The sequence below is a fragment of the Rattus norvegicus genome, chromosome Y (genome assembly GCF_036323735.1).
Source record: "Rattus norvegicus strain BN/NHsdMcwi chromosome Y, GRCr8, whole genome shotgun sequence".
Lineage (NCBI taxonomy): Eukaryota > Metazoa > Chordata > Mammalia > Rodentia > Muridae > Rattus > Rattus norvegicus.
The window spans coordinates 27580098-27598087 of record NC_086040.1 but is presented as its reverse complement, the minus strand read 5'-3'; positions in this window follow the sequence as shown (position 1 = coordinate 27598087).

The following is a 17990-nucleotide window of genomic DNA, read 5'->3' as shown; positions in this document are numbered from 1 at the left end:
GCCGCTGCAGAGAGCCCCTGGGCAGCAACCCACGAGCGAACTTGAGCCTCAGGACCACAGGTAAGACCAAATTTTCTGCTGCAAGAAAGCTGCCTGGTGAACTCAAGACACAGGCCCATAGGAACAGCTGAAGACCTGTAGAGAGGAAAAACTACACGCCCGAAAGCAGAACACTCTGTCCCCATAACTGACTGAAAGAGAGGAAAACAGGTCTACAGCACTCCTGACACACAGGCTTATAGGACAGTCTAGCCACTGTCAGAAATAGCAGAACAAAGTAACGCTAGAGATAATCTGATGGCGAGAGGCAAGCGCAGGAACCCAAGCAACAGAAACCAAGACTACATGCCATCATCGGAGCCCAATTCTCCCACCAAAACAAACATGGAATATCCAAACACACCAGAAAAGCAAGATCTAGTTTCAAAATCATATTTGATCATGATGCTGGAGGACTTCAAGAAAGACATGAACACACTTAGGGAAACACAGGAAAACATTGATAAACAAGTAGAAGCCTACAGAGAGGAATAGCAAAAATCCCTGAAAGAATTCCAGGAAAACACAATCAAACAGTTGAAGGAATTAAAAATGGAAATAGAAGCAATCAAGAAAGAACACATGGAAACAACCCTGGATATAGAAAACCAAAAGAAGAGACAAGGACCTGTAGATACAAGCTTCACCAACAGAATACAAGAGATGGAAGAGAGAATCTCAGGAGCAGAAGATTCCATAGAAATCATTGACTCAGCTGTCAAAGATAATGTAAAGCGGAAAAAGCTACTGGTCCAAAACATACAGGAAATCCAGGACACAATGAGAAGATCAAACCTAAGGATAATAGGTATAGAAGAGAGTGAAGACTCCCAGCTCAAAGGACCAGTAAATATCTTCAACAAAATCATAGAAGAAAACTTCCCTAACCTAAAAAAAGAGATACCCATAGACATACAAGAAGACTACAGAACTCCAAATAGATTGGACCAGAAAAGAAACACCTACTGTCACATAATTGTCAAAACACCAAACGCACAAAATAAAGAAAGAATATTAAAAGCAGTAAGGGGAAAAGGTCAAGTAACATACAAAGGGAGACTTGTCAGAATCACACCAGACTTCTCGCCAGAAACTATGAAGGCCAGAAGATCCTGGACTGATGTCATACAGACCCTAAGAGAACACAAATGCCAGCCCAGGTTACTGTATCCAGAAAAACTCTCAATTAACATTGATGGAGAAACAAAAATATTCCATGACAAAACCAAATTTACACAATATCTTTCTACAAATCCAGCAGTACAAAGGATAATAAATGGTAAAGCCCAACATAAGGAGGCAAGCTATACCCTAGAAGAAGCAAGAAACTAATCGTCTTGGCAACGAAACAAAGAGAATGAAAGCACACAAACATAACCTCACATCCAAATATGAATATAAAGGGAAACAATAATCACTATTCCTTAATATCTCTCAATATCAATGGCCTCAACTCCCCAATAAAAAGACATAGATTAACAAACTGGATACGCAACGAGGACCCTGCATTCTGCTGCCTACAGGAAACACACCTCAGCGACAAAGACAGACACTACCTCAGAGTAAAAGGCTGGAAAACAATTTTCCAAGCAAATGGTCAGAAGAAGCAAGCTGGAGTAGCCATTCTAATATCAAATAAAATCAATTTCCAACTAAAAGTCATCAAAAAAGATAAGGAAGGACACTTCATATTCATCAAAAGAAAAATCCACCAAGATGAACTCTCAATCCTAAATATCTATGCCCCAAATACAAGGGCACCTACATACGTAAAAGAAACCTTACTAAAGCTCAAAACACACATTGCACCTCACACAATAATAGTGGGAGATTTCAACACCCCACTCTCATCAATGGACAGATCATGGAAACAGAAATTAAACAATGATGTCGACAGACTAAGAGAAGTCATGAGCCAAATGGACTTAATGGATATTTATAGAACATTCTATCCTAAAGCAAAAGGATATACCTTCTTCTCAGCTCCTCATGGTACTTTCTCCAAAATTGACCATATAATTGGTCAAAAAACGGGCCTCAACAGGTACAGAAAGATAGAAATAATCCCATGCGTGCTATCGGACCACCACGGCCTAAAACTGGTCTTCAATAACAATAAGGGAAGAAAGCCCACATATACGTCGAAATTGAACAATGCTCTACTCAATGATAACCTGGTCAAGGAAGAAATAAAGAAAGAAATTAAAAACTTTTTAGAATTTAATGAAAATGAAGATACAACATACTCAAACTTATGGGACACAATGAAAGCTGTGCTAAGAGGAAAACTCATAGCGCTGAGTGCCTGCAGAAAGGAACAGGAAAGAGCATATGTCAGCAGCTTGACTGCACAACAAAAAGCTCTAGAACAAAAAGAAGCAAATACACCCAGGAGGAGCAGAAGGCAGGAAACAATCAAACTCAGAGCTGAAATCAACCAAGTGGAAACAAAAAGGACCATAGAAAGAATCAACAGAACCAAAAGTTGGTTCTTTGAGAAAATCAACAAGATAGATAAACCCTTAGCCAGACTAACGAGAGGACACAGAGAGTGCATCCAAATTAACAAAATCAGAAATGAAAAGGGAGACATAACTACAGATTCAGAAGAAATTCAAAAAATCATCAGATCTTACTATAAAAACCTATATTCAACAAAATTTGAAAATCTTCAGGAAATGGACAATTTCCTAGACAGATACCAGGTATCGAAGTTAAATCAGGAACAGATAAACCAGTTAAACAACCCCATAACTCCTAAGGAAATAGAAGCAGTCATTAAAGGTCTCCCAACCAAAAAGAGTCCAGGTCCAGACGGGTTTAGTGCAGAATTCTATCAAACCTTCATAGAAGACCTCATACCAATATTATCCAAACTATTCCACAAAATTGAAACAGATGGAGCCCTACCAAATTCCTTCTACAAAGCCACAATTACTCTTATACCTAAACCACACAAAGACACAACAAAGAAAGAGAACTTCAGACCAATTTCCCTTGTGAATATCGACGCAAAAATACTCAATAAATTTCTGGCAAACCGAATTCAAGAGCACATCAAAACAATCATCCTCCATGATCAAGTAGGCTTCATCCCAGGCATGCAGGGATGGTTTAATATACGGAAAACCATCAACGTGATCCATTATATAAACAAACTGAAAGAACAGAACCACATGATCATTTCATTAGATGCTGAGAAAGCATTTGACAAAATTCAACACCCCTTCATGATAAAAGTCCTGGAAAGAATAGGAATTCAAGGCCCATACCTAAACATAGTAAAAGCCATATACTGCAAACCAGTTGCTAACATTAAAGTAAATGGAGAGATACTTGAAGCAATCCCACTAAAATCAGGGACTAGACAAGGCTGCCCACTCTCTCCCTACTTATTCAATATAGTTCTTGAAGTTCTAGCCAGAGCAATCAGACAACAAAAGGAGATCAAAGGGATACAGATCGGAAAAGAAGAGGTCAAAATATCACTATTTGCAGATGACATGATAGTATATTTAAGTGATCCCAAAAGTTCCACCAGAGAACTACTAAAGCTGATAAACAACTTCAGCAAAGTGGCTGGGTATAAAATTAACTCAAATAAATCAATTGCCTTCCTCTATACAAAAGAGAAACAAGCCGAGAAAGAAATTAGGGAAACGACACCCTTCATAATAGACCCAAATAATATAAAGTACCTCGGTGTGACTTTAACCAAGCAAGTAAAAGATCTGTACAATAAGAACTTCAAGACACTGAGGAAAGAAATTGAAGAAGACCTCAGAAGATGGAAAGATCTCCCATGCTCATGGATTGGCAGGATTAATATAGTAAAAATGGCCAATTTACCAAAAGCAATCTACAGATTCAATGCAATCCCCATCAAAATACCAATCCAATTCTTCAAAGAGTTAGACAGAACCATTTGCAAATTCATCTGGAATAACAAAAAGCCCAGGATAGCTAAAGCTATCCTCAACAATAAAAGGACTTCAGGGGGAATCACTATCCCTGAACTCAAGCAGTATTACAGAGCAATAGTGATAAAAACTGCATGGTATTGGTACAGAGACAGACAGATAGACCAATGGAATAGAATTGAAGACCCAGAAATGAACCCACACACCTATGGTCACTTGATTTTTGACAAAGGAGCCAAAAGATCAAATGGAAAAAAGATAGCATTTTCAGCAAATGGTGCTGGTTCAACTGGAGGGCAACATGTAGAAGAATGCAGATGGATCCATGCTTATCACCCTGTACAAAGCTTAAGTCCAAGTGGATCAAGGACCTCCACATCAAACCAGACACACTCAAACTAATAGAAGAAAAACTAGGGAAGCATCTGGAACACATGGGCACTGGAAAAAATTTCCTGAACAAAACACCAATGGCTTATGCTCTAAGATCAAGAATCGACAAATGGGATCTCATAAAACTGCAAAGCTTCTGTAAGGCAAAGGACACTGTGGTTAGGACAAAACGGCAACCAACAGATTGGGAAAAGATGTTTACCAATCCTACAACAGATAGAGGCCTTATATCCAAAATATACAAAGAACTCAAGAAGTTAGACCGCAGGGAAACAAATAACCCTATTAAAAAATGGGGTTCAGAGATAAACAGAGAATTCACAGCTGAGGAATACCGAATGGCTGAGAAACACCTAAAGAAATTTTCAACATCTTTAGTCATAAGGGAAATGCAAATCAAAACAACCCTGAGATTTTACCTCACAGTAGTGAGAATGGCTAAGATCAAAAACTCAGGTGACAGCAGATGCTGGCGAGGATGTGGAGAAAGAGGAACACTCCTCCATTGTTGGTGGGATTGCAGACTGGTAAAACCATTCTGGAAATCAGTCTGGAGGATCCTCAGAAAATTGGACATTGAACTGCCTGAGGATCCAGCTATACCTCTCTTGGGCATATACCCAAAAGATGCCTCAACATATAAAAGAGACACGTGCTCCACTATGTTCATCGCAGCCTTATTTATAATAGCCAGAAAATGGAAAGAACCCAGATGCCCTTCAACAGAGGAATGGATACAGAAAATGTGGTACATCTACACAATGGAATATTACTCAGCTATCAAAAACAACGAGTTTATGAAATTCTTAGGCAAAAGGTTGGAACTGGAAAATATCATCCTGAGTGAGCTAACCCAATCACAGAAAGACATACATGGTATGCACTCATTGATAAGTGGCTATTAGCCCAAATGCTTGAATTACCCTAGATCCCTAGAACAAACGAAACTCAAGACGGATGATCAAAATGTGAATGCTTCACTCCTCCTTTAAATGAGGAAAAAGAATACCCTTGGCTGGGAAGGGAGAGGCAAAGATTAAAACAGAGACTGAAGGAACACCCATTTAGAGTCTGCCCCACATGTGGCCCATACATATACAGCCACCCAATTGGACAAGATGGATGAAGCAAAGAAGTGCAGACCGACAGGAGCCGGATGTAGATCGCTCCTGAGTGACACAGCCAGAATACAGCAAATACAGAGGCAAATGCAAGCAGCAAACCACTTAACTGAGAATAGGTCCCCCGTTGAAGGAATCAGAGAAAGAACTGGAAGAGCTTGAAGGGGCTCGAGACCCCAAAAGTACAACAATGTCAAGCAACCAGACCTTCCAGGCACTAAGCCACTACCTAAATACTATACATGGACTGACCCTGGACTCTGACCCCATAGGTAGCAATGAATATCCTAGTAAGAGCACCAGTGGAAGGGGAAGCCCTGGGTCCTGCTAAGACTGAACCCCTAGTGAATTAGACTATGGAGGGAGGGCGGCAATGGGGGGAGGGTTGGGAGGGGGGCACCCATAAGGAAGGGGAGGGGGGAGGGGGATGTTTGCCCGGAAACCGGGAAAGGGAATAACACTTGAAATGTATATAAGAAATACTCAAGTTAATAAAAAAAAAAGAGACATTTAGAATTTCAATATACGTGACTAAAGGAAATACATTCCATTGTGTAGCATACTCAATATTTCAAAAATATCATCATGGAAAGAATATTAAGAGCTTTAGGACAAGAAAAAATAGTGAGTGAGACATCAAGGCAGAAGCATCACAGTAACACCTGGAAGTCACATGGAATATCAATCCCATGCACTCTATGCTCTATTCAAATCCTATCACATGTTCATTCCCTAACACAGTCCACCAGTGATTTTCTAGTCCCTGCAGTCTCTGAGGAGCAAGGGTCTGGATCAGTCTTTCCCTTTCGGTTATGAGGCTCCAAGACACATCACTGCACCACTGATGACCTCTGGTTAGAGGGATCTACACTGAGTCGCTTGACCGCACAGTGTCCTAAGCACACCTTGCCCTTTTCATTCATGTTGCTCCTTCCAGAATCCCTTGTCTTGGCTCCTGACAGTGGGCACAAGAGCAGGTAGCACTCTGGACTCAAAGGAAGAGAGTCGACAGGGTTCCTCCTCATTCAGAAAGCTTGGATGATCGCCCACTATTACAAGCTGAACTGTAAAGTGAGGCAGCTCTTGACTGTCCGGTGCAGACCTCACGAGTGTCCCGTGCACACCTCGCGACTGCCTCGTGCAGACCTCGCGACTGCCCCGTGCAAACCTCGGGACTGCCCTGTGCAGACCTCGCGACTGCCCCATGCAAACCTCGCTATTGTCCCGTGCAGATCTCGTCACTGCCCTGTGCAAACCTCTCGACTGTCACGTGCAAACCTCGAGACTGCCCTGTGCAGACCTCGCTACTACCCCATGCAGACCTCGCGACTGCCCCATGCAGACCTCGCAACTGCCCCGTGCAGACCTCGTCATTGCCCCGTGCAGACCTCGCGAATGGCTCGGGCAGAGTCGAGGACAGCCCCTCTCGAGCTTCGGTTGTTACTGAAATCAATGGTTACTCGAGTTTGCCCTGTTTTGCCTTCCAGACTTGTCCACATTTCTCGGGGAGAGAGCCATACTCAAATGATACAGCTCAACTGATGCTCACCATGACTCACCACTACCAAGTACATTCACTGCCCCTTCATGAGTAGTAGCCCATTCGCCATTTCTTGTTCAATTAACGACTAAAAGGCCAGATGTGTGGAGAGAGGCCAAAAGCTTCATCCCGGATTTTACCCTCTGACCTTGCACCGCCGATTTCCCAGCCCCCATGGCCTGGGAACCCCTTCAGTGTCCCCCAAGTGGATTATAACACCGGACTCCAATGGGGGAAGCACTTGAAGGGTTCCCAGTCTCCGCCGCGGGGGACCCCCTTCAGTGTCCCCCAACCAGATTACATCATCCTACCCCAACGGGGGAAGCACTTGAACAGCAGAGACCCGAGCGACTTTGCAACTCCGGGACTACTTAGACGGACTTGGCACATGTTCAGATGCCCAAAACCCTATGAAGACCAGAGATTCAGAAAACCTGATGTTCGTGGTACAGAAAAGCTACAGGAACTCAAAGATCATATAAAGGCTTCAGTCAATAAGGGGGTCCAAGACCCCAGAAGGGAACTGACGGAAAACAAGAAATGGACAGTTCCACTTCCTCTGATGTTTCCTGAGGGCATGAGTAATCCGCTGACCAAGGATAGCAGATCACTGCGTAACCCACTGACCAGGGTTACCAGAACATCTGGTTTACAGCCTGCTACCTAAAAGAGTGGCCTCATCTTTAGTGCCCATTTTTGGGAAGATGAAAAAAAAAAGCGGGTTATGTCTACTAGGTTTGAAGAACATATGGACTTTGACAAGTTGGTAGCCAGAGTGCCTGTAACATCTACAAAACACTGTACTGGAGAGAACAGTGAAAGACTCAAATATCACACTCTGCCTGGGCCACCTTCTGCTGACTCTTCTACTGACAAACTGGGACAGGTACTTTCCCCACAAATTCCAGGTTCCCAACATCCTTCCCTATCTAGACATGGAGAACTTGGATCTCCCAATTTTCCCCAAGATGTTCCTACCAACACAGGAGTATCCAGAAATAACCAAATGTTTCCAATGTTCTCTAGGGTTATTCCACATTTGCATAGGTGTCCACAATTCTTCCCACAGATCCTGAATGGAAAATCATCCATTCTACTCTTCCAGAGAGAGTGTCTTTTTTTCTTCCATCTTTATTAAGTTGGGTATTTCTTATTTACATTTCAAATGTTATTCCCTTTCCAGGTTTCCAGGCTAACATCTCCCTAGCACCTCCCCCTCCCCTTCTATAGGTGTGTTCCTCTCCCGATCCACCCCCACATTACTGTCCTACTCTCAACAATGCCATTCACTGGGGGTTCAGTCTTGGGAGGACCAAAGACTTCCCCTTCCACTGGTGTCCCTACTAGGCATTCAGTGATATCTATGATTTTGGAGACCAGGGTTAGTTCATGTAAAGTCCTTGGGTAGTAGCTTAGTCTCTGGAAGCTCTGGTAGGTTGGCATTTTCTTTTCATATGGTGTCTCAAGCCCCTTCAGCTCTTTCTGGCCTTGCTCTGATTTCTTCAGCCAGGATTCCTTTCTCAGTTCAGTGCTTTGCTGCTGGCATTTGCCTAAGTATTTACCATACTCTGACTTTTTCTCTCAGTAGATATCTACATCCGATTCCTGTTGCCCTGCACTTCTTTGCTGCTTCATCCATCTTATCTAGTTTGGTGGCTGTAAATGTATGGGCCCCATGTGGGGCAGTCTCTCAATTATTGTTCCTTCATTCTCTAAACTTTGCCACCCTATGACCTACTATGGGTATTGTCGTTCCCCTATTAAAGAATGAGTGAAGCATCCACATTTTGCTCATCCTTCTTGAGATTCCTGTGGTCTGTGCATCTTGTGTAATTCGAGCATTTGGGTTACTATCCACTTATCATTGACTGCATACCATGTGTGTTTTTTCTGTGATTGTCGTACCTCACTCAGGTTGATATTCTCTAGTTCCACCCACTTTCCTATGAATTATATGATGTTATATTTGATTGTTGAGTAGTATTCCATTATGTAGATGTATCACATTTTCTGTATCTATTCCTCTCTTGAAGGGCATCTGGGAACTTTCCAGCTTCTTCTGTGAATGTAGTGGAGCATTTGTCTTTGTTGTATGTTGGAGAATGTTTTGGGTATATGCACATGGGAGATTTAATTGGGTATATAGATAGTGCAATGTCCAGTTTTCTAAAGAAGCTCTCAGACAGAATCACAGAATGTTTTTTACCAGTCTGCAATCCCACCAGCAATGGAGGAGTGTTCTTTTTTGTCTCCACATCCTTGACAGAATCTGCAGTCACCTAAGTTTTTTTTTTGTATCCATTCAGACTGGTGTGTGGTGGAATGTCAGGGTTGTTTTGATTTGCATTTTCCTTATGACTAAACATGTTGAAAATTTATTTTTTTCTCCATATTTATTAACTTGGTTATTTTGTTTTATAACATTTCAATTGTTACTCCCTTTCCCAGTTTCTGGGCCAACATCCCCGAATCCCTAACACATCCCCTTCTATATGAGTGTTAGCTCCCCTTCCTCCCCCATTTGTGCCTCCTCAAAACAATCCCCTTTTATGGGGACTTCTGTCTTGTCAGGACCAAGGTCTTCCCCTTCCACTGGTGCTCTTATGTATTTGTGGCGGCTGTTTTTTTTTTTTTTTTTCTTCTTATGTGATTCTCCTACACAATTGAGTAGGAGAATTGAGAGATGAAGCAAGGGAAGCTTTAAAGAAGGTTGAAAAAGGATTACAAGGCACACTTTTACATCGATGAAAGGAGGGGGCAGACATTGTGCTATGCATTCTAGGCACCTACATGCAGCCCACAGGGTTGTTGTGGCAAGATGGCCCTCTGCTTTGGGTTTATCCCAATGCTTCTCCAGCTAGAACAGTAGAGAATTATCCTTCAGCAGTTGCATGATTAGCCCTGAATGGGATCCAACAGTGCATACAATAATTTGGTGTTTCGCCATCCTCAATCATTGTGCCCTATTCAGGTCAGCAGATGAAGATCTTGTGTGGCACTGTGGATGATTGGTCTATATTATGCTGTAGATTCCATGGAGAGATAGATAATCATTATCCATTAACACTCTTTGCTATCCTTCTTTAAATAAAATCCCGTGATCTTTCAGTGTTCCTATACAGGGGGCGCCAAACATTTTTACAGTTGGATCCAAAAATGGCTGTGGAGCTTATGTGATTAACCATCAAGAGCCAATTTTGTGTCAATATCAACCCAGCTCTCCACAAATAATTGAACTCAAGATTGTGCAGGAAGTGTATAAAAAGTGTTCTTTTGCCTTTAATTTGCTCTCTGATTCATGATACTTCATAATGCAGTTAAAATATTAGAAGTGGATGGCCCTATTAAAATTAGGAGCACGGTATGCCAGCTGCTGTGGGAACTTCAGGAATTGATCTGAGAAAGAGGTCACAAGTTTTTTGTCCAAAATATTAGAGCTCATAAAGCTTTGCCTATTCCTCTCAGTTAGTGAAATGATCTTGTGGATAGATGTACCCTCATGGAGTTCATATTCTTTAGCTCATCATTGGATCAAGCCCAACAGTTTCATAAACAATTTAATGTTCCTACGAAGACCTTAGAGCAGAAGTTTCATCTGTCCTGAGAAGATGCTGTACAGATAGTTTTAGGATGTCAACAGTGTATCACTTTTCACCATCCCCCTAGTGTAGGGATTAATCCTAGAGGCCTCTTGCCCCTAAAGTTTTGGCAAATGGATGTAACTCACATATCTGGATTTGGGACTCTAAAATACATTCATGATTCTGTGGATATTTGTTGAGGTGTCATTCATGCTACCCTTATGAGTGGAGAAAATGCACGAAATGTTGGACTCTGCCTATAATCCTGGGCTGCTTGGGGAAAGCCTCAACATTTAAAAACTGATAATGGCCCAGCATAAACTGCCAAATCTTTCAAATTCTTTTATAAATGGATGGATGTGCCATGACCTGCCTTATAATCCCCAACGTCAAGGTGGTGTTGAGCAAGTACATTGTACCTTGAAGGAATGCGTAATTAAACAAAAAGGGGGATTAGGCCATGGTAGAATCCCCAAGGAACAGATATCCTTAGACACTTTTACTCTTATTTTTTTTTTTTTTTAAAGTGCGGCCTTTCTGCCGCTGACCGACATCAGTGTCGGGCGGGCACGTTGAAAGTTATGTGAAATGGAAAGATGTGATCATTGGCTTATAGCATGGACCAGATCCCGTGTTGGCATGGGCAAGAGTGTCTGCTTGTGTGTTTCCTCAGGATCGGCAAGATCCGTTGTGGGTCCCTGAAAGATTGACAAGGAGGTGCTACAAGAATGATGATCCTGCTGTTGCTGACACTTCTCGGTGTGACCCAAATGCTGGTCCAAACAGAGCCCCGGTGGGGGATACTATCGGTGTTCCCGAGACTCATGACAATACGTCATGACTTTCAGCCCACTCTTCTAATTTGGTTAAACAGTTGTCAAGTTATCTTCTAGGCAATTGGCCAGGAGAATTTGATTCCTTAATGGATCAGCTACATGTAGCCATCCTGAAGATGAACTCCACACGTCCAGATGCTAGACTGGCTGCAGGATTGTCATCTTGGACTGCTGCTGCTATGAATCATCTGAGGGAGTGGGTGGGTATGGGAACCCTAGCTGGACTCTTGCTGCTAGTCTCCCTAGTGTGCCAGTGGTGTCTATGTAGAATGAGGTTTGTTCAGAGGCGGCACAGTTATGGTGGTACAGGTATTTGCAGCCATTGAAGCAGGACAGTCCCCTCAAGCCTCTCTTATGGTCACTCAGAAGACCTTGTTGTACCTCATGCCTGAGTATGTGTGAGTGACCCTGCCCAGTGATGGGCAACCTACCTTCTATCTATGGCATGGAAACTTGTGGGAGATGAGGTGTACTAAGACTGGTTTAATGAACAGATGATCCTAAGACAGGGGGATGGGTGGGGGTCACCACGATCAGTGGTGCCTTTGCCCGCTTCATTAATTAAACAAAAAGGGGGAATTCTAGGCCACTGTGACGTGGTGGACCTCAAAGATGGCACTGGTTTCCGCCTTCCACCCTCCCAATGGTGCACTATCCTTGTAGTAAGCAAGTCCTTATTTGTCTATGCCTGCCTGGCCTACTAGCTTCTGCATAGTGACAGCCTATCTGATTGACCCACATTGCTTGCTAGGATTGGCCAGCACTAGCTATTTAAGTGTGCTCCGGGGATTCCCTGGGATCTGAAGATTGTATCAAGGGTCCTGAGTAAAACTGCTTGAAGAAGATCTTCGTTGGTCATGTCTTGTTAGTCGAGGTTGGGCATGACAAGGGACTTTGTAAATATTCCTCAATGTGTACTCAAAAATTTTGTTGTCCAATTCCATTTTCTTGATTTTTGTCACGAGTGAGTCCAGCTATACAGTGATTATAAAAGTGTAAATACTGTGAACCTACTTCAAATGATAAACTCCCAAATTCTTATTTTACGAAAAATTTCCAGACATCAGGAAAACAAAGGACATTTTGCACTATTGAATTCGGTTCTCTAGTCCCATTTGATAACAGTACTACACTACGTAGCTTCCAGTTTTCCATGGCTACACTTGAGGGTTTAGGATGTTTCAACATGATTCTTTCTTCAGGCCAATCCTAAGATACTGGATGATGTGCAGGGAGAAACATGCCTTGAGGAGCAGTAAAACATCTACTTCAATAGGTTCACAGAAACAGAATTATATGAAACTGTCATTTGTGAATTCTACATTCTTGACATAGTTGTGCAGAACCTATGTTAACTTTCAACTTAACCACATAGGTGTAGGAGCCACCAAAATCATGTATATACATCAGCCAAACTAACTAGATAAGATTGATGAAGGTAAGGAGTGCATTCGGCCATGAACTGGAAAAAGTTATTTCCTGAGAGACACAGATACAGCATGTCAAATACAGAAGTGAGTGCTAGTAGCAAACCAGTGAACTGAAAACGGACCTGTTATTGGTAAATTTTGAAAAATGATTAGAAGAGCTGAAGGTACTTTCAACCCCATAAGAGCAACAATGCCAATGAACCAGGGCTTTCTCGTACTATACGTATATAAAAAAAAGTACATGGACTGAGGTATATCTCCAAATGCATATGTGCCAATGGATGGACTTTTTGGGCAACATTGGAAAGAGAAGCCCTTGTAATCCCTTGTACATCTTTCAGTTCAAGGTAATGTCATTCAGGAGAAAGGCTGGTTAGAGAAGAAGTAAATGGGAATGTGTAGGGATCTTATGCCAGAAAACTGGGAAAGGAAAATATGTGAAATTTAAATATAGAAACATCCAGTTAAAAAAAGCAATAAAATTTTTTAAAAAATAAAAAAAGAAAGATATAAATCAAAGTAAAAGCTGCCAAGTAATCACACATATTGACTCGGAAATCTGAAGTGGTAGAGTAATACTAGTGGAAAGACTGAGATGATGAAGTCTCAACTAGAAGCACTTCTGTCTCAGTAATATTAGTGTCAGCAAAAACTTCACTATAGGTGTCCAAAGCATGTTGTTTAGCAACACAATATTTGTACTTCCATTCTTCGTTAGTACCTTTCTTCTTGACAAAAACAGTAAAGGTCATGAGCTGAGGATAACAATTGTGCTCTTGAAAATACTTGGCTTTTGTAATAAAGAAATGAATGGTATAAACTCTCTGAATTTTAGGAACCATAAGAACAGCAAAGTTCAGATGCTTCTGAGAGGCTCGCAGCTCATGATTCCCATATGTGGAAGGTTCAGATCAAGGATATCTCTTTAGCGATACCACACAACTCCTATCTTGGCCTCACTGAACTTTCCGAGGACCACATATGTCTTTCTTTTTTTTTTTTACCAACACAGAAAGCCAGCTTAATTAACTTCTCATATCTCTTCATCTTCATTTTTCTCACTCCCAAATGACTTAGAGGCCAATTAGTAAACCCTAGAGGTAATGAAGGAACATCTAAATATCAGTTGCAGTCACAGCAATATTTGTGCCATCACAGAAGAAGCTTTGTCTCTCCAGGAAACTAGAGATTTTTCAGGAATGAACTAATGATGATGTCTCTAAGACCTGCCATGGCCTATCTGTTAAAGAGCTTTCCTTACATTGACCAGATTGAGGGTGCCCTTTCCAGGTATGTTTTCTGTGACACAGCGGAAATTGTGGAAAGCCAAAATAGCATTTGCCGTCACAAGATGGCGCTGGCTTCTGCTTTGCTCCATGTGGAAAGCCGCGATAGCGTTCGCCATTACAAGATGGTGCTGGCTTCCGCTGTGTGATCCCGACTTCCTTTCAGGAAACTAGCTGTGTGCGCATGTGCAAGAATGTGTTCACTCCAAGTCTTTGCCCACCCCGGGGCATGCCAATGAGATCATGTGTAAGCGACCAATCAGGCATGTACTCACCACATTAGGGTGTATATAAGCAGTGCCATTCTGGGTCTCGTTCTCTTCCTCTTCAAGATGCAATAAACACTTTACTGCAGAAGGATCCTGGTGGCCGCGCGTAGTTCTTGCTGGCGAGATGTTGGGCGTACGATATTTGGTGCCGAAACCCGGAAATAATGCCTCACCATTGCCGGGGCCGAGGAGACCCTCCGTTTGCGGAGAGGGTCCAGAACTGCAGGATGAGAAGGTAAGATCTGAGAGGCATGTTTGGTCTTCATCTCTCTCATCTGTCTCCCCCATTAGAAGATGCGGTGGAAGCTTTTGTTATCGTTTTGGCAGCGCTCATTCTTTCTCTTTTGGTTTTCAATTTTGCGGCTGCCACTAGGAACAGTCAGAAGTCATACCTAGAAATTGAGAAATGCCACTCAACAGTAATAGCAGGACAGGGGACATTAGGGGGGTTACAGGACAGCATGTCACAAATAGAGCGGAATGAAAGATTAAAGAGCTCAAAGAGAAAATATACATCTAAGAAAAAAGGCCCTTTCTAGGACGTTAGATCCAAGGAATCGAGAAATAGGGGAAAGGACGCCCCGGGAGAGAAACAGGGAAAGGAGGAGAAAGCCCCGAAAAAGAAAAGCCTTTATCTGGTAAAGGAGTTAGAGGCTTTGGGGCTTGATAGTTCAGAAACAGACGAGCTTAGGCCCTCTGAGGAAGAGGATTTAGAAGATGAGCCAGATGTCTATGAAGAAGAAAGATACCACCCAGATGAACGATGAGCTAACAGGTTGGGTAAAAGACAGAAGAAAGTGGGAGGTGGAAACCATGCAGTTTTCTGGCCTATAAGCCCCAGCGCCCCTCCACTTTATATGGAAAGATTTCACTCAGATTCCTTTCTCACTAAAGATGAACACAAAAGATACAGCAGGCATTTCTGGTGTTTGAGGATGCTGATGGAGGCCGTGTTCACGCACCAGTAGAATATATTCAAACTAAGGAACTTGCCAAGTCGATCCATAACAATGGAGTTAGTGCCTATTTCACCATTTCTCAAGTCGAGAGGCTTGCTACTCTGGCCGTGACTCCAGGAGACTGGCAGACAACAGTGAAGTCTGAGCTCCCTAATATGGGACAATATATGGAATGGAAAGCCTTGTGGTATGACGACTCTCAGGGACAGGCCAAAGTCAATGCCATTGCTGAAGGCGATCAGAGAGATTGGAGACTTGACCTGTTAACAGGACAAGGGCAGTATGCCAATAATCAAATTATAACTGGGGAGCATACACTCAAATCTTCGCTGCTGCCATTAAGGCATGGAAGGCACTTTCCAGGAAGGGAGAGTCTGGGGGACACTTAACAAAGTTATACAAGGCCCCCAGGAGCCCATTCTCAGACTTCGTGGCTAGGATGACAGAGGCAGCAGGCAGGATCTTTGGAGACCCTGAACAGGCAATAACCTTTAGTGGAGCAGTTGGTATATGAACAAGCCACACAGGAATGCAGAGAAGCTATTACACCTAGTAATTTCAAAGGGTTACAGGACTGGCTGAGAGTTTGCCAAGAACTTGGAGGCCTGCTTACTAATGCTGGCCTCGCGGTTGCTATCCTACAGGGCCAAAAGCGCTCAGACACAGGTGATCGGAGGGTCTGCTATAACTGTGGAAAACCAGGACATCTGAAAGAAGAGTGTCAGGCCCTCACAAAGAGGAGAGCACCAGGACTGTGTACTAAGTGTGTGAAAGGCTATCACTGGGCCAGTGAGTGTTGCTCAGTTAAAGATATCAGAGGCAGGCTAATTCAGCCTGGTCCTTCCCAGGCAGAATGGGGTGAAAAAACGAGTATCTGGCCCCCAAATCTCAGGGCCCCAAAACATATGGGATTCCACCTCACAGCAAGGGGACACCTTGGTCCACAGAGCTACAATAGGATCAACAGGAGAGGACCTCCGTTCCACCACCCAATTCAAGCTAAATCCACAGATGGGTGTACAACCTGTCCCCACTGACTACAAAGGCCCCTTATCCGTGGGAAGTGTCGACCATATTTTGGGTCGATCGTCTTTAACCTTAAAGGGACTTATTGTTCACTCTGGAATAATAGATCAAAATTAAACGGGCGAACTTCAAGTTCTCTGCTCTTGCCCTCAAGGCATTTTTTCCATCTCCTCAGGTGACAGGATTGCTCAATTGATTATCCTTTCAAGTTTACATGATCATTTTCCTTCTTCTGGCGTCCCTAGAGACACCGCAAAGTTTGGCTCTTCTGGGACGGATTATGCTTATTTAATGATGGACCTTAATTCCAGACCCTCTTTAGAGTTGAATATAGAAGGGGAAACTTTTATGGGGATTCTACATACAGGGGCTGATAAGAGTATTATCTCCTCCAGCTGGTGGCCTAAGGCATGGCCTGTCATTCAATCATCCTATTCCTTACAAGTATTAGGGTATGAGGCCAGCCCCACTATCTGTTCACGTTCCTTGATCTGGCATGCTCCAGAAGGCCAATCAGGAAGGTTAATTCCTTACGTCCTCCCTCTTCCTATTAACCTGTGGGGGAGGGACATCTTACAGGATCTAGGACCGACATTGACCAATGAGTATTCTCAACAAGCTGTTGAGATTATGAAGAGAATGGGTTACAAGGAAGGGAAGGGATTAGGAAAAAAAGAACAAGGAAGATTAGAACCAGTCCCACAAGAAGGTAATGTAGGAAGGCATGGCCTGGGTTTTTCCTAGGGGCCATTAAGGGTTCTATGCCCATACCCTGGCTTACAGAGGAAGTCACATGGATTCCTCAATGGCCTCTATCCTCTGAAAAATTGGAAGCTGCCACTAAGTTAGTTAATGAACAATTGCAGCTTGGTCATTTAGAACCCTCTATTTCACCATGGAATATTCCTATTTTTGTGATAAAGAAAAAAAATCAGAAAAGTGGAGACTTCTCCATGATTTGAGAGCTATTAATGCACTGATGCGTTTATTTGGCTCAATCCAATGAGGCCTACCCTTGCTCTCTGCCTTACCTAAACAATGGAAGATAATATTTAAAGATATTAAAGACTGTTTCTTTTCCATTCCCTTGTGCCCACAAAACAGACAGAGGTTTGCAATTACTATACCAGCTGTTAATCATCTTGAACCTGATAAGAGATTTCAGTGGAAGGTCCTGCCTCAAGGCATGTCCAATAGCCCTGCTATGTGCAACTATATGTGCAACTAGCTCTTGAACTTATAAGGAAGCAATTTCCATCTTTGCTTTTGATCCATTACATGGATGATATTCTTAAGTGCCATAGAGATTTAACAGCCTTACAGACCTCATATCCCATCTTAATCAAAACATTGGCTCATGGGGACTACAAGTCGCTACAGAAAAGGTTCAAATTTCAGAAATTGGCTTATTTCTGTGATCGGTCATTTATCCTGAAAAATAGTTCCTCAGAAATTAGAGACTCACAGAGACCATTTACATACCTTAAATGATTTCCAAAAAATATTGGGAGATATAAATTGGCTGAGACCATTTTTAAAGATTCCCTCTGATGAGTTGAAACCTTTATTTGATATATTGGAAGGGAATCC